The sequence below is a fragment of the Mixophyes fleayi genome, chromosome 3 (assembly GCF_038048845.1).
Source record: "Mixophyes fleayi isolate aMixFle1 chromosome 3, aMixFle1.hap1, whole genome shotgun sequence".
Lineage (NCBI taxonomy): Eukaryota > Metazoa > Chordata > Amphibia > Anura > Limnodynastidae > Mixophyes > Mixophyes fleayi.
In genome coordinates, this window is record NC_134404.1 from 312,639,073 (window position 1) to 312,661,200 (window position 22,128).

Sequence of the window (22,128 nt, forward strand, 5' to 3'; positions counted from 1 at the left end):
GAATTATTAACCTGTAAAAGTGTATCATCTATTTCAGACAATAATGCACCGCATAGGGAAAAAAACATATCCCCCACAACCACTACTTTATCTATAAAAAAAAAATTGTATACAGTTGTGAATAGTATAGACTTCATGTATAAGGCAATTTGTATTTAAGGTTTATTCATTTTTTTAATACCCTGTGTGCCACTATATGCACATTTATGTTTGTGCCCCTCTGCATCTCACAGCAAATTCTTTATCGCAGTCAGAGACTGTGATTCAGAGGTTCGGTCAATTGGACAATCCCTCATACATAGAAGAAAAGATCTATGATAAGTGGTTAGCACTTCTGCCTCACAGCGCTGGAGTCATGAGTTCAATTCCCGACCATGGCCTTATCTGTGTAGAGTTTGTATGTTCTCTCCGTGTTTGCATGGGTTTCCTCTGGGTGCTCCGGTTTCCTCCCACACTCCAAAAACATACTAGTAGGTTAATTGGCTGCTATCAAAATTGACCTTAGTCTCTCTCTCTCTCTCTCTCTCTCTCTGTGTGTATGTGTGTATGTTAGGGTATTTAGACTGTAAGTTCCAAAGGGGCAGGGACAGATGTGAGTAAGATCTCTGTACAGAGCTGCAGAATCAGTGGCGCTATTTAAATAAATGGTGATGATGATGATACTTACATGTATATCTTAAGTCACACAATATCAAGATGCATCGGTGTATGTGGGTCTCTAAATATAGACGCATGCGCAGTGTCCCAATTTTGCAGCAATATGCATTTAGACATCGTGCAACTATAAATTAACCACATTTTGTAAATGTTTCTAAAAGAAAAATTGCAAAATGTAAGCCTGTTTATCCCTATATGAAGTATGTTATTCCTGGTTAAGTAGACACAGCTCTAATCAGTGAACATTTGCACGGCTTCCTGAGTGAGCACATAAACTGAAACCTCTGATGCCGAGAGGGTTAAAATGAATGATTTGGAAAACAATGTGTACTACTAGTATGTATTGTTTTATCAATGTGTTCATCCACAGGATTGACTTTTGACATTGTTCTGTTCACCTCTGATGGCATTTGACTTAAACCTGTAGATAAGTGGCCACAGCTATTAGCAAAGACTTGGAAACAGACACTTGTCATTTTAGGTCAGTTATCTCTCAACTTTATCTGGTAAAATGTCAAAAGTGCCCCTAGGCCACTTCTCTCTTATCGCCTCTAATTAGATACAGTCAATGGTTGTTTAGAGTGCAATAGGTATAGAGGAATGCCATATTTTATCTTAATGCCAAAGAGAAAAAAAAATAAAGAATAAAAACACTTTTGAAGCTTCTGAAGCCCTTCTGCTTCTGTTTAATGCAGGCTCAAGTGGATGACCGTATCCACTTGTGACAAAGTAAATGTATACATATATTTGCAATGTATAAAGTAAGTAAACATTTTCAAAACATAGTTCAGGTAATGTAGCAACCGGGAAATTAGGAAAGGAGCTGTATTAAGCAATGTCATTCTTTTGTAACATACTAAAAATTGGTACCATTCAAGGTTGTTATTGCAAGGAAGTACAATCTATGCATACCCTTAGTAACCTGATGGATATTTCCACATTAGGCCTTTCAGCTACTGCCTTTCCAAGCTAATGTAAGCTGGTATCCATGATATCAGTGATAGTGACTGACCATCTTCTGTCAATCTCTTCTTTACTTGCCTTCAAACTTTCCTAAAATTAAGGTCTTCTCAAATGAGTTTTGCCTTTTGCTTTTTGTAGCCAAACCTTTACCAACCCTGTTAGTACTTCCTGTAAGCGTCTTGACTTCTTGGTATAGCTTGGTATTATTCCTTAATGCTGCTATCCAAGGTGTTTTCAACTGTTTCCTTCAGCACCACAACTCAAAATCATATTTTTTTTCTCCTCTCGGCTTTTGTGATGTTCTGACGACTTTACCTAAAATATTTCATCTGAGCTTCTATGTAGTTGTCTCTATTGTAATGAAATCACTGGCTCAGGGAAATATTCTCCAATTGGATTCCTTACATTTGTTTCTACATGTTTTCTGTTGGGAAGATGCTATGGAGAGAATGAATATAGAGCTTCTAAGTTTAATTTATGTGGGCAAATGCAATTGCTTCTTAGATCTTGGCCATGTTAACTCCTGAGTGTCTATGGTTAAGTCAAAAGGACTCTGGAAGGTCTGCTCAAGTGGGTCTCGATAGCTCTTCAACTTATGTCTGACTGTGAGTTGACAATCAATCCAGCTTCCAATATTAATTCAACAGCAGAGTTGATACTGGCTCAATCCTCCAGCTAGATAGCAAAGAATTACTGGACACTGAAATATGCAAATATTTGTTGTGGATCTTAGATCATTGACAGTACACTAGGAAATTGCAATAAGATAAAAACCATGCACAAAACCATAGCAGTTAATTACACACTTAGGGCCCACCTTCTCATTACTAATGTAATGAGAAGGTGGGCCTAGAATGCGGTCCATAGTCATGGTTAGGGCCTTCAGCTCCATTCATGAGAATCTAGCAGCCCCCATGTTTGCAAGTGACTGAGACTTTTCAACACTCTCCTCTATGATTAGCTCTCAGGACATGTGTGGGTATAGGCATGTGAGTCGCAGATCCCGTTTATACCATATCTAAAATAACTGACTTCCATCTGTCAATCAATCTCAATAATCAGCTGTACCCAGCATATAGTGTCGTGACAACGCCTAGCCATTCACACAAAGGCAATCGCAGGTGAAAGCACCTGCACACGCTATATAACAGCTGGAGTGGCAATCACTCAGTCCTGTCATTTTGTGATCATAACCTTTGTGTGATATGTGATACACTCAATCAGTTCTTACAGTCTGCCCTCCATTCTATTCTACAAGGACATATGTGGGACAGTGTATAGCCCATGAAATGCTTTTAGCAATTACTGCCTTTCTTCCCTGTTAAGAATCATGGCTGAGCCACAACAATAGGTCCCAAGCCAAGGGTCTGGCTCCTATGTATCTGTAAGCAGAGGCAGCCAAATTTTCCATACAAGTCTCGGAGAGGCTGCACACTACCAACCAACCGGCAGCTCTCCACCCCAGCTAAGATGCGGATCTAAGAGGATATCACTGTGCAGGTCAATGCTGTGGCTCCAATTCTAAGATTGGTCACTGAGGTCACAAAAGGATCAGCATTTTTAAACTCAAAATTATTATATCATGCTCTGCATACCTAGTACAGTTCTATGACTGGACTAAATTTGCCAAAACATAAAAACATTGTCCAAGGTGTGGCAGACCAACATCTTAAATAAATTTTAAATCTTCTACATTATCATTCCTACTTTACACCTTTTACTAAATGTCTTCAAAATAAGTATTAGTGCTGGGTAGCTCTCTGTTATTAGCATGTTACCTTTAGGCCCTATAAATTCCTATCTATTCTATCAGTGGTCCCCCAGCTGCCTGGGACATCAGTGCCCTGGAGATCATGGCAGTGGACTGCATAGACGATCAGATGGTTTAAGGCATGGGGCGGACACCAGAGATAGCGCTCCCTCACCCGCAAACACACACTCTCCCTCACAGGTAAATTGCTGATCACAATACATGCATAAAGAATTACAAAAACTAATGTTTTGTTTAAAGAAATATAATTGTAGAATCTAGCCATGGTTTTCAAGATTACTGAGTATTTTCAGAGAAGATCACTTACAGATTTGAAATTCAACTCAAGACTCAAGATTGTACAAGAAATTTTTACATTTGTTATAAAAGATGATCCCACATAGACACACAGACTTTCATTAAAAATATTAAAAATGTTATGAAATCTAATATAATGCAAAAATGTGGATGTTATGGAGTCAAACATAGATGCTTATTTTATTTTAATCCACTATGTTAGCTGAAGATGCAGATACAGTGGATGAAGACATTATGGAGGATATTGAAGATACACACATGGCTACGGAAGCAAGGGGCATTGGCCAGTATTGGGCAGCCTTCACACCTCCAACAATTCCATACAAAAATTTACCAGTCAAATCAAATATTGGAAAATAACACACATCAACTGAACACAACACTCTCCTTTATCCTTCACACTTTCCAACACATTGACACTACTCTGATCCATCTCACAGACCTCTTTGCCCAATATATCACCACTAACTCTCCTGCCCTAATGCCACATGATACCACTCCATCCCGTAGGACACATGTTTCCTCTACTTCCCCTATGCAACATATCCTCATTCCTGCCCCACTGCCAAATTTGTCTCCTCAAGCCCCTATGTCCCACGTTTTCCCTCGTTATCCTCCCCAACTTTTCCCTCCTTATCCTCCCCAAGGTTCCCTTTACTATTCTTCCCAAGTTTATCCCTTGGCCACACTGCCATCTCCAGCCCTTCTGCCATCTCCAGCCCTAATGCCGTCTCCAGCCCCAACACCATCTGCAGCCCCGCTGTCCTCTCCTGCCCCTCCACTGTCAGTTACCCTTCCTTTAAAAGGGAAGTGAGGAGCTAAGGATGGTAGACCTAACATTTCTGACTACAGTGTAAACCAATGTAGTTAGTATAACAAATGGTTACTTGTAAATAATAATGTTATAGAAAATAGTACCTATAAACCAAGTGTCACCTTGTGGCCTTGCACCTCCTTGTCTCTGTTGCAATTTGTGCCACATGCCTGATTGCCTGAAGGCAAAGGAGTCATGGGTGCTTCCCGGTTATTTAGCAAACAGGCATCGAATCTGGAGAGATGCATCACATATAGCCTGGACATTGATCGAGTAGAAATGCTTTCTATTCAAATAAATAGAAGCATTTCCACCCGACGGGACCAGGGCTACGTGTGTACAATCTCATGCCCCTATAACGTGTGGAAAGCCGGCTATTGTGTCAAAATGCTGCTTTATGGGCACAGGTGACTCCTAATCAAGTGGCAGATGGATGAAGTGCCAGAAAGACCCAGACGCACAGAAGTAGAGACAGACCATCTCAACATCAGACATCCCAAAGAGGCTGACACGTGGCCTGAAGACATGCTTCCTCGTTCACCAATGGTGTACCAGTTGCTGATTTGAGGGCAGGTGACACTTGTCGTCCTCCAGATTCTGTGTCTCCACCATGCCCATGCCTGGCTATATGTGAGATAGATAGATGGGGAGAAAATGACCTAATGCCTTGCAGATTTTATATTCCCTTTGTACATTAAACATTCTAGACATACTTACAACTAGCATGGACCTATTAATGTTCATCACCAAGTTTCTGTTAAAAAATATATAAAATAAAATAAATTTATAAAATAAATTATAAAAAAACACATTACAAATGTATGGTACTACATAGGCATGCATAGATAGTAGACGACATAGGCAAGACATTTAAAAGCTTTTAAAGCATATAAGCGCAATGCAAATGTATGCAAGCATGTAGGATCTATACAACACGTTCATAACATTTTAAAACAGACAAGCATTGGAAATGTGTGACATTACTATGAATGTAGTAAAAACAGAGACAATTTCAAACATTCACACAAGTATGCAATGCTTGTAAAATATAAAAGAATGCACATACCTTGTTGGAATATAACACTCCAAGAATCCTCAGCAAACTATATGATATAATATAATATAAACAATCTGTTTTACGGAATGGCATCACAATAATCCCCCTCTGTCTTATATAGTGTTGTATAACGAGATGAGGGTGTGCAGCGGAACAGTCAATTCTCCCATTAATTGAGGAATGCTGTGCTTGCTTGTCACTAGACCTGACCATGAGCAGGTGCAAACCTTAAGTCTAAAAACAAGCATACTCCTCTGTGCGCTGGAGCTTGAATCTTCAGGGGCAGGCTGGGCTGAAAGGCCGGTCCCATAGTGGGCTACCTTGAACTGGGTCACTGGGCTACCGGCATTTTTTTCCTTTCCTTTAAAATGTTCCTAATAGGCTGTTGGGTCAAGTCTTGTCCTCCTAAAATTTGCCAGCCCTCCCCTGCCCATTATCCCCCAAATTTGTAAACTGGTGTGTCTTTTGCGTTCGAAGATTAATGGGACGCTGCTGCATTCTCTGGCATATGCTCCAGTTCTGGGAATGCGCACAGCGATTTTATGCAGAATACGCAACGTATCAGCATTTACGCTCTTTAATGAATAAGGCCCTTACTGTTATTGTCTAATTATGTGGCTATTATTATAAGCGCTACATTACTGAAATACAAAGTATTATTTAGTTAATGATAACTCTGGTTGATTTAAAGGTTATCTGTATTGGAATATAGAATTGTGATGGTATTCTGAGTTAAGGGGAGAATATAAGATTTCCTACAATGTGCTAAGTTTCAAAATAACTCTTGGTGGTGGCAGTTTTGGATTAATAGTAAGCATGTGATATAAAACGGAGATTAAGTCATTGCTAGACAGACCGTGGTGGTTTGCTGTGATTAACCCTTTGTCACACACGTCACGCAGGCTCAGGTGAGTGCTGTTTTGTGACACCTTGCATTAACAGCATCCAATGCTATAGCACTATTGGTGGGTAATTATTCGGGGAAAACAGAGGATTGACATATTATTATTTATTTATGTATTCTTTTTTGTACAGCAAAGTAAAGATACAGGTTCTGGATCATCATGGAACACATTTTGGTCAGATGAATGGCGCAGCTGAGTACCTCTAAAGCTCACTAGCTACCAATTGTGCCATTGTCAAAAATAATTGTATTTCATGTGTATGTCCATTTTAGGAATGATACTTTAGTATATCAATTACTAAGTGGGGGTTTTTTTTCTACTGTTGTTTAATATTATGTTCAATTGCAGGATTTGCCATCTAGAAAGTTCCACATATTATTTTGTCAAACAAATAAGGACATCATTCCCTACATACACATGCACTCAAATATATACATAGCAAGCAAATATTGCAATTGTTCAGTGTATTTTACACCTGCATAGCTAGAAATGATGCTGCATGCTACAGTTATTAGGATAGCCCAACTGCACACCATACACATGCCTACTCTCATACCTCACAATTGTCCCTCTTTAGGTGGGACATCCCGATTCACGGGTTGCCCGAAGGGGTGGGGCTTAACATGAAAGTGGGTGCTGTTTTACTCAAATATTAGCAATTGTGGGCGGAGTTTCATTGGGTCTGGATGGGGCTTTTTTTTTTCCTGCTTTTTGTAGTCTAAATGTTGGGAGGTATGTACTCATGTTATTTCAAGCATTAAATAAATTATGGATGTACATTTTTTATGACCGTGGCGTGATCCTTTGCCCTTAAGCCGTCATCTCATGCATCTCACATCTCACTAGAAGCCTTGCTGGTAGAATTTACCAGCTTGGAAATGTAAGGGAGTAAACTTGAATTGGTCCTAATTCTGTAGATTTACAGTTGGAAGTTCTAGGAGATATATTTAATAAACTGCGGTTTTGAAAAAGTGGAGAAGTTGCCTATAGCAACCAATCAGATTCTAGTTATCATTTATTTAAGACATTCTACAAAATGACTGAAGAATCTGATTGGTTGCTATAGGCAACATCTCCACTTTTTCAAACCCGCAGTTTAGTAAATATAACCCCTAGGAGTAAATGTATGAACATGCGGGTTCTTCAACACCCGCGTGTTCGGCGATTAAATTTCAAGCGGCGCTGCATTGTAAAGGGAAACTTTCCTTTACAATGCAGCGCCGCTTGAAATTTAATCGCCGAACACGCTGAACACGAGGGTGTTGAAGAACCCACATGTTCATACATTTACCCCTAATGTTTAAACAGCTAAAATGTTCATATTACTCCTTTTTTGTGTGATATCTTCTTACAGCGTTATTGTGCATGTCTGAAAATGAATCTGCTTTTTATACTAACGGTAAATAATGCAGACATAGTGTAGTATAATCCTGAACAGTATTTAAGTCACATGAAAAAGAAGGGAAAAACCCCAGAACGCTGAGGGTGAACGTCATAAAAGGAAAACTGACCCAGCAAGTAATTTGTCACTATTTACAAATATAAATTTTAAAACCTTGGCTCTAAAAGTCAAAGGAATTTTTTCATAGATTTGACATATAGAATGCACGTTTACAAGGTCAGATAACCTGAGGTCACGTTAACCTTGGCACAGGAACAGGAAAAATATTGTGTCCCAATCACACAGAAATATAGTTTGACTTACAACAATATCACCTTGAACCTTAATAGTCTGATCTCATAGACTATGAACTCTGTGAATGGCAAGTAATTGAATTTAGGTAAATGCAGTGTCTGTGGTAGTTTCCTTTTACATAATTCAAAGAAACCTACGCAAAATGTAAGAGTGGTTCTATAAATATTCATGACAGCTTGAAGTTTGAAAGCAGTGACAGCAGACTATATTTTGCATAGACGGGCACAGAGTTAACATGTTAGTTTCAAAATGTAATGAAATACTGTATGGTACCCAATCACTAATCTAATCGGCGGATATAGTTTTTTTCTATTTATTTATTTTTTTGTAACAAAACTCTTAGCATTACACACATATAAACTAAGGTATGAACTTCTGTCTTGACACTTGTGTAATAAAATGCTGCTACAAACTGCAGGGAATATTGGAGATTGCATATACCTGACCTCTAGGTGAAGCGACTGATTATGATACTAAATTATACTGTGTGCGCAATTAACAGCAATAGGATATATAGATGCATATATATCAGGGGCGGGCTGGGCTGCGGGGCAGAGGGACATCGCCCCCCCCCCCCCCCCGGGCCGCTCAGTCTAACCACTGTTTGGGGCGGCCGGCCGCTTCTCCGTGGATGAAAGCGGTGCATATTTCCAGCGGCGCACAGGTGATGATGCGGCCGCATCACATGACACGCAATGCGGCCGCCTGTGCGCCCCTCGGGCTGAAATGTGCCAGCCCGCGCCTGTATATAGTACATGTGTTCTTGACAAGAGTCTTGAAAGGGTGCTATATTCATCAGCAGAGGTCTTTTTTAACCTGCAATAAGAGGAGTTTAATTTTATAGATGGAAACAAAGTAGAGATGAGCGGGCTCGGATTCCGCTAATCCGAGCCCACCCGAACAGTGCGGATCCGAACGGGATCCGAGCACTGTTCGGATATTTCCGGCGGGCAAAGAATTGAAAACGAGGCTCTGTCGTCCAAGTCTCGCGTCGAATCTCGCGAGGGGTGGGAGGGAGGGCCCAGAACAATTCCATCTTGTACCTCTTTTTTTGGCATTATGTGCTCAAGCTACCTCGGTGCAACCTTTTGGCCTAAAAACAATATTGTGAGGTGTTCAGAATAGACTGGAAATTAGTGGAAATGATTGTTATTGAATGTTATTGAGGTTAATAATAGCGTAGGAGTGAAGAAAAAAAACACAAAACTGGTTTTTAGCACTTTTTATGCTTTTTTACAAATAAATCAGAACCAAAACCTTTCGTTGGATGTTTTGGCAAAACAAATCAGAACCCAAAACCTCAAGCTAATCAGAACCCAAAGCCCAAAACCCAAAACACTAAAAGTGGTCGGTGCACACCCTTAAAACAAAGTAGTATAGATAGCAATGTATAAAATCAGCCCTGGACTACTAAGGTTGAAAAAAAAACAGCCAGAAATTCTTTGAAACCTGGGAAAGTCACATCAATACAATATCAATTGATTTAAGGGAAGAAATATGGAGATTCTTCAACCAAACTGCCGGATTTGAAGAATCCGGACATTAATACATTTACCCCCTGGTCTCTTTGTGCCTCACGGATGTTATATATACATGTACCCAAAGAATATTGATTCTCCGATTGTTAAGAAAAGCAACATCTATTACTAAAAAGTAGGGCACAACAATACCATAGCTTTGATCCAGATGGACTTTATTATTAAGAGATATCCACAGAAAAACAATCAGAAAAATGTTTATATTAGTTAATTATTATATTTAAAGAGACCATTGCACAACATACTTTCGGCTAACTATTGTAACTTATGTTTATATTATTGGACACTTTTTCTCTGTTTCACATTCTGATTTTCTTTCCCCTTTTATCTCAACTACAAAACTTTACTGTAAATGACAAATAATGTTTCATTATATACCTGTACGTTTGAACACCTTCAATAAAAGTCAGCTGATTACAGAAAAAACATGGTCCATTATAATGTTCTGCCCTGCTAGGTGTGAGGATCCACTGCAAAACCATCTACAGATGACAAGTGGCAGCGTACTATCAACAACTGCACATTCTTTTTCACTTACTGCAATCAGCACTTTACTAAATATTAAGTCAGTTAGGACTAAGAGACCTTTATAAGGACCTCATTCAATCACTCTTTGCACGAGTAAAATTGAAATGTTGTTTCCCTGCTGGTGATTAAGAGAATTGTGTTTTGTTTCCCTGTTTATTTTCTTTGGCTAAGTCCTTCCTTATTCTACACTCTCCAACCCATCAGCACTGAGGGCCTTTTTCATTTAGAGGCGTAACTGTGATTCGTTGTGTACAATATGCACAATTACTCTCTACATGCCCAACTGAACCATACGCTACAGATTGCAGCTGCTTCCAATTCTCATTCAAGCACAAAGGAACCTTATGGCAGCTTACAATTTCAGGGAGGAAACGGGGTGGGAAAGGGGTGTGTGCCCGTAGTCAATGTACAGTAAGGGCGTTCCAAACTCGAGCGCACGCAGCTCTGGGCTTCTCTGTTTTTCAGCCGTATCTCTTGCTCCAACTACAGTGCTAGTCTAAGTGCCGACTACTAGTGATGACAGCTGTCATATGCTGGAACATGTGTTTCAGGAGCAACGGTAAAAATTTATTTTATGTACAGTAGACATTAAGTACATCCTAATAAATGTTTTTCATGGGGAGAAAAATATTTTTTTAATGTTTTGACATTAAGAACTATAATAATAATAATAATAATAATAATAATAATAATAATAGGTGACATAAATTAAAAAATGTTTTATCTGTTTGATATTTTGTGAATTTATATTCCACATATGTATTGGAGATATTCTGCAGTTTCCAGTCTAGTAGAGCAGAGAAGACTTACACTCGTATTCATCACCACATGTATTGTCACATCCTCTCCTAGTTGGATAGGGACGTGCATATATCCGTTTCTCAAGCGTTTAAAAAAAAGTTGCACATTATGTTCATTTTGCATGCCTTAATGAATCAGGCCCAGAGTGTAGAAAGAATTAATGTTTAATATACTAGAATGCAATTTATACGGTTCAAAGGAAATCATATGGTGCCGCCGCACCAGGAGACTAGACATGTTGGGCCTGATTCAACAATACACGTATCTGCTGATTTTGAGCATATAATACGTGAGATCACTGCGCATGCCCAGGGCCCGGACATACACCAGTAAACTCAGCTCTGTCCACTCAGTCTTCAAATGCAAAGAACACTTACTACATCCTATGATTTTGGGGAGTGAAAGGAGTGGGAAAGGGGTTGCCATAGTCAATGTACAATAAGGGCCCCAAGCTCAAGCGCATGCAGCCACGTCTGAAACAAGCTCTGGGCATCACAAAGTTACTTATTTGTTTCCCGTATCTCTTGCTCCAGCTACAGGGCTAGTCTAAGTCCACAGTACTACTGATGACAGTCACATACTCATATGTATGCTATAACATGTCTTTGCAATCATGAGCAACTGTAAAAATGTATTTTATTTTCAGTAGAAATTATGAACATCCTAATAAATGTATTTCATGGGAGAAAAATATAAAAAAAAACACTTTTTATCATTAATGCCTATATTATTAACAGGCAACATTAATGATTTATTTTTTTATGTGCATTCTTTTGCACATTTTTATTCCACATTGAACGTATCCTGCAGTGTCTTGTGTATTAGAGATGAGCAGACCTACACCCATATTCATCAGCACACTTATCTCCGTCCCCTTTTATGAAATGCTTTAAATGGCATGGGCATATCATGGATGGGGAAAGTTTGACCAACATTCGGTCAAGTCCAAACACAGATCCTCCTCCTCTTATGGTTGGAAACCTTGTTTCTTGGCCTTGGTGCATTTGATACTTTGAAGATCACTGTGTGTGTACAGTTTTTTCATATGCCTTTTAATGTGTTATTTCATCTGTCTTGCTAACCATGCGTATTTAATCTCAGGACCCCAGCATTAACCCTTTTATATGCAGAGGGGCTTTAGACCTCAATGACCAAACCTAATTGTCCTTTACATGATGTGCCGGCTTCACCAAGAATATCTGTTTTATATCTTAGTCAAAAAACAATGCTTTGTTTTTGTGTTTATCGCATAAGGCTTCCTTTAGCAGCATATAGGATTTTTTTCATTATTACCGTATATGTTTAATGTGGGAAAAATAGGTATTGAAATAAACTTTTTATGATTGATCCTATGTTAGAACTGGTAATATCACTGACAATCTGGGACAGGTAACTTATTTGAATATAACTGTACAATAATGGTCTACTGTATACTATATACACTGTAAAGCAAGTGTATTGCTAGTATTTCCTTTAAAGGATTGTGCTGAATAAATACCTGAGTTCTGGGTTCTACAAGAGACAATGCCTTGTCATGTGACACAGATCATGACATGGGTAAAGCATTCTCTGGTTCTACCCTTGGAAGGTGGCAGATAAAAGACAAGACATTCAAGTAGCTGACAGAGTAACCTATAAGTGCCTGTCTTGTGCAATCTACTTGTCAGCTTTTCAGTTCGGAGAGGAGACGTGTGCCATCGCTGTCAGATTTCTGTCATTCTCCCCCTCTGCCTTTCAGCACATTTATTTCAATGAATGGATGTTATGTTAGGCTTTGCTGAGCAACAAGGCAGATTATACATGTCCATTTCAGCACAATGCTACTTACTGTACATTTCAGATCTGTGTGGTTGTGGTTGCAACATAGAGATGAAAAAACAGGTGTATTGTTATTTTCTTCTCCCAGAAAATAGTATCTCATCTACTGTTCAATCCCTGAGGTTTAACACAGGGTGTTCATTGTAATACAGGCCCGTCATTATCAGTTATAAATATGTAATATATACGTTCTGATATTTATGATCCTATACTTTAGATTGCTGGTTTATAATCTAACATTCTGGACAAAAAAAATTTTGTACAGCAAAGAAAGCATAACTTTTAACTGTTTCTGTCTGTTTCATTCACTTGCTATATATCATCAGGAAAGTGTGTGCATATATATATATATATAGGATTTACGTGCAAGGTGTTGTTGAATTGGGGAATTTCAAATGTCAGGTTTGTGACATAAGTGCAAAGATAGGTGAATAAATGGTCAATTATACCAACCTAGGATATAAATACTCATTTTTATAACATGATGGCTTCCATGAAAACTATGTAGGAACTCTTGAATTTTTCATACTTGATGTCCTCATTTAACCAAATAATTGTAAGAGTTTTAATAGAAATGTATAATGATCATTTTACTCATTGAAGACATATGTATCACTATCATCATTTATTTACATACCCATTATAAGTCATTAATTATCAAATATAGGTTGATCAGTATTGACAACTAAAACCCATATTGGCTTTGCAGACAGAAATTAGGACAAATGAACAGATATACACTATTGCTTTTACTGTATTCCTATGCACACTATTATTTCTTATTAGTGGAAACAAAGAACAAAGTAACGTATATAAACAAGCCATAACAAATGGAAAGAGGAAGCCTACTCTAAAGAGTTTTCATTCATCTTGATATGCTCAGTCTTTTTCTCCCTATCTCTCTCTCCCTCTCACTCTCTGTCTCTGTACATCCCTCTCTCTCTCTCTCTCCCTATCTTTCTTTCCTTCTGTCCCTCTCTCTCTCCCTCTCTCTCTCCCTCTCTGTCTCTGTACATCTCTCTCTCTCTCTATCTCACTCTCCCTATCTCTCTCTCCCTATGTTTCTTTCCTTCTGTCCCTCTCTCTCCCTCTCCCTCTCACACTCTGTCTCTGTAGATCCCTCTCTCTTCCTATCTTTCTTTCCTTCTGTCCCTCTCTCTCTCTCCCTCTTCCTCTCACTCTCTGTCTCTGTACATCCCTCTCTCTCTTCCTATCTCTCTCTCTCCCTATCTCTCTCTCCCTCTCACTCTCTGTCTCTGTACATCCCCCTCTCTCTCTCCCTATCTCTCCCTCTCACTCTCTGTCTCTGTACATCCCTCTCTCTCTCTCTCCCACTATCTTTCTTTCCTTCTGTCCCTCTCTCTCTCCCTCTCACTCTCTGTCTCTGTACATCCCTCTCTCTCTCTCCCTATCTTTCTTTCCTTCTGTCCCTCTCTCTATCTCTCTCTCCCTCTCACTCTCTGTCTCTGTACATCCCCCTCTCTCTCTCCCTATCTCTCCCTCTCACTCTCTGTCTCTGTACATCCCTCTCTCTCTCTCTCCCCCTATCTTTCTTTCCTTCTGTCCCTCTCTCTCTCTCTCCCTCCCTCTCACTCTCTGTCTCTGTACATCCCTCTCTCTCTCTCCCTATCTTTCTTTCCTTCTGTCCCTCTCTCTCCCTCTCACTCTCTGTCTCTGTTCCACCCTCTCTCTCTCTTTCTCTCTCTCCCCCTCTCACTCTATGTCTCTGTACATCCCTCTCTCTCTCCCTATCTCTCTCTCCCTCTCACTCTCTGTCTCTGTACAGTCCCCCTCTTTCTCTCTCTCCCTATCTTTCTCTCCTTCTGTCCCTCTCACTCTCTGTTTCTGTACATCCCTCTCTCTCCCTATCTTTCTTTCCTTCTGTCCCTCTCTCTCCCTCTCACTCTCTGTCTCTGTACATCCCTCTCTCTCTCCCTATCTCTCTCTCCCCCTCTCACTCTCTGTACATCTCTCTCTCTCTCTCTCTCTCTCTCTCTCTCTCTCCCTATCTCTCTCTCTATATATCTCTCTCACTCACTGTCTATTTCTGTCTCTTTCTCTCTCTCTCTCGCTCTCTCTCTCTATCTTTCTCTCCTTCTGTCCCTCTCTCCCTCTCTTTCTCTATCTCCCTCCCTCTCTCTCTCCCTAGCTTTCTCTCCTTCTGTCCCTCTCTCCCTCTCCCCCTCTCTCTCTCTCTCTCTCACCCTATATCTCTCTCACTCACTGTCTATCTCTGTCTGTCTCTCTCTCTCTCCCTATCTCTCTCCCTCTCACTATATCTCTCTCACTCACTGCCTATTTCTGTCTCTCTCTCCCTATCTTTCTTTCCTTCTGTCCCCCTCTCTCTCTCTCTCTGTCTCTCTCTCTCTGTCTGTCTCTCTCTGTCTGTCTCTCTCTTTCTCTCCTTCTGTCCCTCTCTCTCTCACACACACACACACACACACACTCTCTCTCTCTCACTCTCACTCTCTCTTCAATAAACAATACAAAATCATTAATTTGTCATATTTTCATACATGAATACATGAATGTATAGGATATATTATCCTGAATTTTGGGAATTAGGGTTTTCTTATAAGGCAGTTTTTATACTCTTTTCCCAGCACTTCTTCTGGCAAACCCCTCAACAAATATTAACAGTGCCCCTAACCATGAGTGAAGGAGAGGACAATTGCTGGTCATGTCTGTGCGTATGATACTATCACAGTGATACTATAACCGAGCAGCAGCAATAATTGACTTTTTCCTTTCTGTTTTTTAGAACTTTCTGAATAATAGATCATGTAACTGTAGATTAAGCATCATTATTTCAAGCCTGATTATTTTTTCAATAGAAATATTGCAAACAGTAATTTTTGTCAAAGTTCGGTCAATTCTGTTTGGATTCTCCCAAAGGGCCCCTTACCGGCAGTCATGCTGGTTCCCTATCACAAGTTTCTGCAGATGGTATCTGGAGTTCTGGCCCTAAATAACATTTCAAAGGCAGGAAGAAAAAAAAATAGAATACCTGAAACGTAGTAATTATAGAGGCCGAGATAAGAAATACAAAGCATTAAAAAATAGATAGATAAATTATCAGAGAGTTTAGCTGATAAACCATATTTAGTACACTAATCTCAAGTGTTTGTTTTGCATTCCTTCGCCTTTTAAGATGACAGGATGTGATCAATTGCTTCTTTAAAGGTTGGCAGCTGTCCTGCACTAGCATTTAAATTCTTTTTGATGTCCTCCAGTTTGTGTTAACGTTTGTGAACTACTGTTCAGATATAGAACCATGATTAAAATAATTTGTGCATCTGGTTATAATTAAAGGCCAGGTTCAATGTAATGACAACTTTATCCAAAGCTGGCAGAGCAATAGCCTCTTCTTGAAAATCAATGGTATATTGTATTAACCATTTTCTGTTTGATCTTTGTGCTTCCTAAACACTGGTCCATTGTGGTTATTGACACAATAGCTTTGGATTTACAAAGGAAAAAAATGTATTTGATTAAAATACAGTATTTACTACATATATACTGTAGTTAATCCATCAATATCATTATTGCACACTTCAAACTTTATTAAATTAGTTTATTTTGCTGGGGACTGTGGATATGGAGTAGAACCGGTAGGGGCCAACATTGCAGCTCACATGTTACAATCTTGTAGGTATTCCAGAAATTTTGCTACACATCATGGGGATTAAATTACACAGATTAACAGCACTGGGGTCATGAGTTTGATTCCCAAACAGGGCCTTATCTGTGTGGAGTTTGTATGTTCTCCCCGTGTTTGCGTGGGTTTCCTCCGGGTGCTCCGGTTTCCCCCCACACTCCAAAAATTGTCTGCTGACAAAATTAACCTTGGACTGTGCGTGTCTGTCAGTGTGTGTGTGTTAGGGAATTTAGACTGTAAACTAAGACTGATGCGAATGACAAATATTCTCTGTAAAGCGCTGCGGAATTGGTGGTATTATCATCACTATCATCATCATCACCATTTATTTATATAGCGCCACTAATTCCGCAGCGCTATACAGAGAACTCATTCACATCAGTCCCTGCCCCATTGGGGCTTACAATCTAAATTCCCTAACACACACCCACACACACACAGACTAGGGTCAATTTGTTAGCAGCCAATTAACCTACCAGTATGTTTTTGGAGTGTGGGAGGAAGCCGGAGCACCCGGAGGAAACCCATGCAAACACGGGGAGAACATACAAACTCCTCACAGATAAGGCCATGGTCGGAATTTGAACTCATAACCCCAGTGCTGTGAGTCAGAAGTGCTAACCACTTAGCCTCTGTGCTGCCCATGGTACTATATAAATAAATAGTGATGATGATGATGATGATGATGATGATGATGATGATGATGATAAACTCAGCAGTTCAGGCACTAGGTCAAGCCATCAAGCTGGACTGAAGTTCCCCCTTCCATTTCCTGAACAGCAGATAATCTCACAGTTGTGCTGATAGAAGTCATTATCCCACTTGATTTACTGTTCTGCTCTATCAAATCTGGTCAGATCAAAGATCGCTACTGGGAATAATTGTTTGTGGGTGGTATATGCTGTATAATCATTTTACAAGATGGTTGAAGAAGGGACAATGGTCCATGGATACTTCATTATAATGGTCAACATAAATAAATGAGGCTAACCACAAACCAGATAGGGCATTCAACATCTTGGTTAAAAAGCAAATTAAAGATTAATGGCCACCCCCTGTTGAATACTATCATTGAAAAACAGGATATTGAATTTTAAGTATTAGTATAGTCAGTTTGGGAGTTTTCTCCCACATATAGACAGAATATACTGTAATAAGCCTATAAACATGAACTGAACCATGTTCCATCCAGAAACTCATTGTTCCTGAGCAACAGACAGGGCCGTCTTTCCCATTGGGCACAATGGGCAGGTGCCCGGGGGCCCGTCGGAGGCTGCAAAAAAAAAAAAACCTGGAAAAAAAAAAAGACAATACTTACCTTGCGGTCAGCTGGCGATCCGGCTCCCTCCATGGTCTCCTCCTCCGTACGGCGCTCGCAGTGCATGTCGGGCGTGACGTCATCACGCCCGCCCGCCCTGACCGGAAGGTAAGTATTGTCTTTTTTTTTCAGGTTTTTTGTTTTTTTTTGCTGCCTCCGATGGGCCCCCCTGGCCTGCAGGGCCCACATATATAATCTTTTTTTTTATATATATATATATATATATATATATATATATATATATATATGTATATATAGGGGCCCCGGTGCACTGCTGTGCCCGGGGGCCCAAGATGTTCTTAAGAGGGCCCTGGTAACAGATCACCCCTTGCTAATATCTGCTATTGTGTCTCTGTCAGACAAGTACTGTACGCATTAACATACTCTGTAGCATAACTAAAAGCAGTTACAGTCTTAAACATCTTTAGTAATCAAACGACTTTTGATTCTATAAATCCCTTTTATAGCTTACTTATGTCACTGTTTATAACTATGGAATATTGAATGTATTTAGGAAGCAGTTGGTATGGAATAATTTTGAAATTTGCATTACGTCAACATTAATCAGGCAATCTAAGGTTAAATAAAATTCAGAGCCAACACTAACACAGTTCATATATGGTAATATCAGTGTGGAATTGTGATGCAACGTTGTTAGCAAATGGAGACAATGGACAGAAGGGTACAAAAGAACACAGCAAAAAAAGACAGAAAAAGATAAATTAATTTAACAATGTCAACATAAAAAAGGCACATCTTACACAAAGTTGCACACATCAATTATCAGACATTGTAGCTTCTTTTTGTATCCTTACTTACCCATTCTGTAAGATAAATTGTTTTTATTTTGCTGCCATTATATATTTTTGCATATGTTGTACATCCTATACATCCACATGTTGGCTCTCTGGCAATTTAACTAAATGTCGGAGCACAGACCATCATGTCGAAGTGTGAGAAAAGTTTGCATCATTCTTTCCGGTTGTTCATTCTCCAACATGGCCAATCAAACGTTCAATCAATAACACAGTAACTACATGGAGGGTATAGAAAAAAAAAAAAAATTCACTAATTTACCAAATTTAAAGCTGGGTAGGTCTAATTGGTTTTATTTAAGTTTGAAATAAAAGTAAACAAGAATTTAGCATTTTTAATTTCTTATTCTCCAGTGTCTGGTAGATCCAACTTGGCTACAAACCAGAAACTACTTCTATTTCATCTTTACCTACAAAGAATATTTGGAAGGAGTATAATCACCCAGAAATCATTTCAGCCAACTCTTTTCTACCCAACTGCCTTCCATTTCCTGAAGTCGTCATTTGATAAAAAGAACTCCTTGTCCAACTTGTCCGCGCCTGAATAGCGCAATTTTCACACTTTTGGAAGCTTGAGTCACAGCGTTCACTGGAATTAGAAATTATTCTTTAAAGAAAAAGCTTGTTAGGACTTCTCAAGCACAAGAAATGTCATCCGCCTCACACAGTAGGTTCTAATACTTGTCCTACAAAGTAGTGTATGTTCTAACATCCTCCTAGGTGTTAATTAACACAAAACTCAGCAAAACCTAATTTCTGGCTGCATGGAAGCCAGAAAAATATGGGAAAATTCAACACCTTTCTATAAAAAAAAACTAGATCAAAAGCAGCAGCTAATATAATTAGTGTAGTACGCACCTAATGATTCATCTTGGTGGAAACCTGTTACATATGTGTGTGATTTCACAGCCAGGTCAGTTGTGGGATATTTTAGGATAGAAACGAGTAGATAGATGGCAGGAACACATGTGAGAAATGATGTGTTGACAAAGTTACGTGTGCCCATCGTTCTACATTGTTATTACACCGTTTATATCGATAAGTAGAAGACAGTCAGTACCAAGGTTAATTTGGCACTCAGGTGTGTACTTGTTAGAGATCTTAAAGACTTTGATTTCACCAGCTTCAGCAGACATCTAATCAATGGGTAAATGCTTCTTTCAGAGTAATTCTAACTGAACTGTGGTCAATTTTAAAGGTTTTCTTTTGCCTAACTTTGTTACTCTGTTAAATGTATTTTTCCTGGGTGGTTTTCAACTCTTCGACTCTGTGATGCTCAAAGAAAGAAACACAAGCGCTGGAAGTGTGAAGAAGCTGAAATGTGAGTTTCAGGGAGCCATCATAGAGGAAATATATATTACATTAAATCAGTGGTCAGGGAACAGGGGTAAATTACCCCAATTGGGGTAAAAATGAAATTCCTGGGGGTAATTCACATGCTGTCAGTTGGATTGTAGACCCCTTTAAATATGAAATTGCTGTTGTACCATAAGAACCTCAATCGTTGGCAGAGGCACTTCTTGAGCTTCGATGCAATAATGAAGCACATATTGCATTTGAAAACAAAGCAGATCTGTCATATTTTTGGATGTCAACAGCTGCAAAGGCATTCAAAATTGCACATGAGGAGGCAGTCAAAAAGTTGCTGCCTTTTGCAACAACCTACCTTTGCGAACAAGTATTTTCCACTCTAACGAACATAAAAACAAAGCAGAAAAATCGATTGGACTATGAAGACTGTATCAAAATGCCCCAATATTGATGCTCTCGTATCAAAAATGAAGCAACATCATTTCTCCAAAACCTGAAGTTTTGAAGTTGAAGCTTTCAAAGTAATTTTGAATTAAAATAATTAATAATATATGATTTCCTTCCTTTCAAATCAAGGGGGTAACGTCGGCGCATCTAAATATATTTGGGGGTAAAGGGTAAAAAAGTTCCCTGACCCCTGCATTAAATTAATAATTAAAGAGAACTGTCAACTACTTATTATTCCCCTTCCACTGTGCCCTACTAATAGAACGGTGTGAGATAGACCCTCGGACATTTCTGTAATGCAGATCCTAAATCTACACATTATAAGGTGAGCGGGATACATCTAATTGCACGACCTTTAGAAAATAGGATGAGAAAAGATGTTAACTCCTGTCACCCTATTGAGTGATCTTAGGTAACTTGATTTAAAGTCCTCAAGGCAAATAGACCTGACAATTCTGGGGGTCTGTGTCATGAGGAGAGCCGGGAACCGCTCTGTACTGTAACTCGGGGGGAGAGTGAAAAACACAGTATCCAAAAGTTAATTTCTAAAGAAATAAATATTTTTTTTTATAGATGTTATTGATATATGACTATTGCTTATTATACATCACTCGCATTATCGTCTATTTATAAGGTGCCACAGGCGCCGTATCTCACACATATCAGGCAATATAAAAGAAATGCTTTTATTTTTTTGTAGAAAGCAATACAAATATAACACAAATGTAATGTAATAGAAATGTAAAGCATATTATTAGTAGTACTAATCTAATAATGATAATAGAAATATAGCCATTGAGCTACTTTTTTTCACTGCAAAGACCACCCGACACATCGATGCATGTCTGTCAAATCTACCTGAATTTTTGGGAGTCTCCTAAGTTGGACCCACAGTCTTAGTTTTATTTCCTTTTCTTCCGGATTTTATCAGATTGGGAGAAGATTTCTCCATCACTTTGACTGTGACAAGGAGCTATCATATCCAGTCGCTGGGTTTTGGCACTTTGGTTGGTGGATCACAGCAGCCATACAATAATTCTTTGTTATCCTTTTAATATCTGATATTGGACTTGTAGTTTGCAGCTTTAGTCTCCTGTCAATTGATTGTCAGATAATAGAATTTATTTTAAATATCATCAGTATATGCATCTACATCATTTTGTAGACCAGGGCAGTTGAGGGTAATTCAGCTGGTGGATTATTAGAGGATCTATGTAGGGCCGTTGCTAACACTAGGTGACCAAAGAAAGAGGCCTAGGACGCTAAGGTTTAGGGGGTGCCTAAAATGTTGAATGAGTGACATCATTTCACTCATTAAATGTTTTTAATATGCTACGATGCCCCCACACTAGGCTGTGGCTGTGACATGGTCACCAGCTTCATAGATGTTCTAAATAGAAGTTTGTTCGTGTTGGGCAGAAGTTAGCACTTACAGCACTGGGGCCATAAGTTCAATTCCCGACCATGGCCTTATGTGTGTGGAGTTTGTATGTTCTCCCCGTGTTTGCGTGGGTTTCCTCCGGGTGCTCCGGTTTCCTCCCACACTCCAAAAACATACTGGTAGGTTAATTGGCTGCTATCAAAATTGACCCCAGTCTCTCTCTGTCTGTCTCTGTGTGTATGTGTGTGTGTGTGTGTGTGTGTGTGTATGTTACGGAATTTAGAATGTAAGCTCCAATGGGGCAGGTACTGATGTGAGTGAGTTCTCTGTACAGCGCTGTGGAATTAGTGGCG

The 22,128-nt window shown here is 39.3% G+C and overlaps 1 long non-coding RNA gene across 1 annotated transcript; it reads right to left on the minus strand.

Annotated features, from left to right (window-relative positions):
- Positions 1-15,731: 15,731 nt before the first annotated feature.
- On the minus strand, positions 15,732-21,483 carry LOC142143016 (uncharacterized). Its single transcript, XR_012689465.1, has 4 exons — positions 21,253-21,483; positions 19,079-19,225; positions 18,641-18,854; positions 15,732-15,809 (listed from the first exon to the last, which is right to left on the minus strand). It is a non-coding gene; the product is annotated as an uncharacterized LOC142143016 (long non-coding RNA).
- Positions 21,484-22,128: the final 645 nt, after the last annotated feature.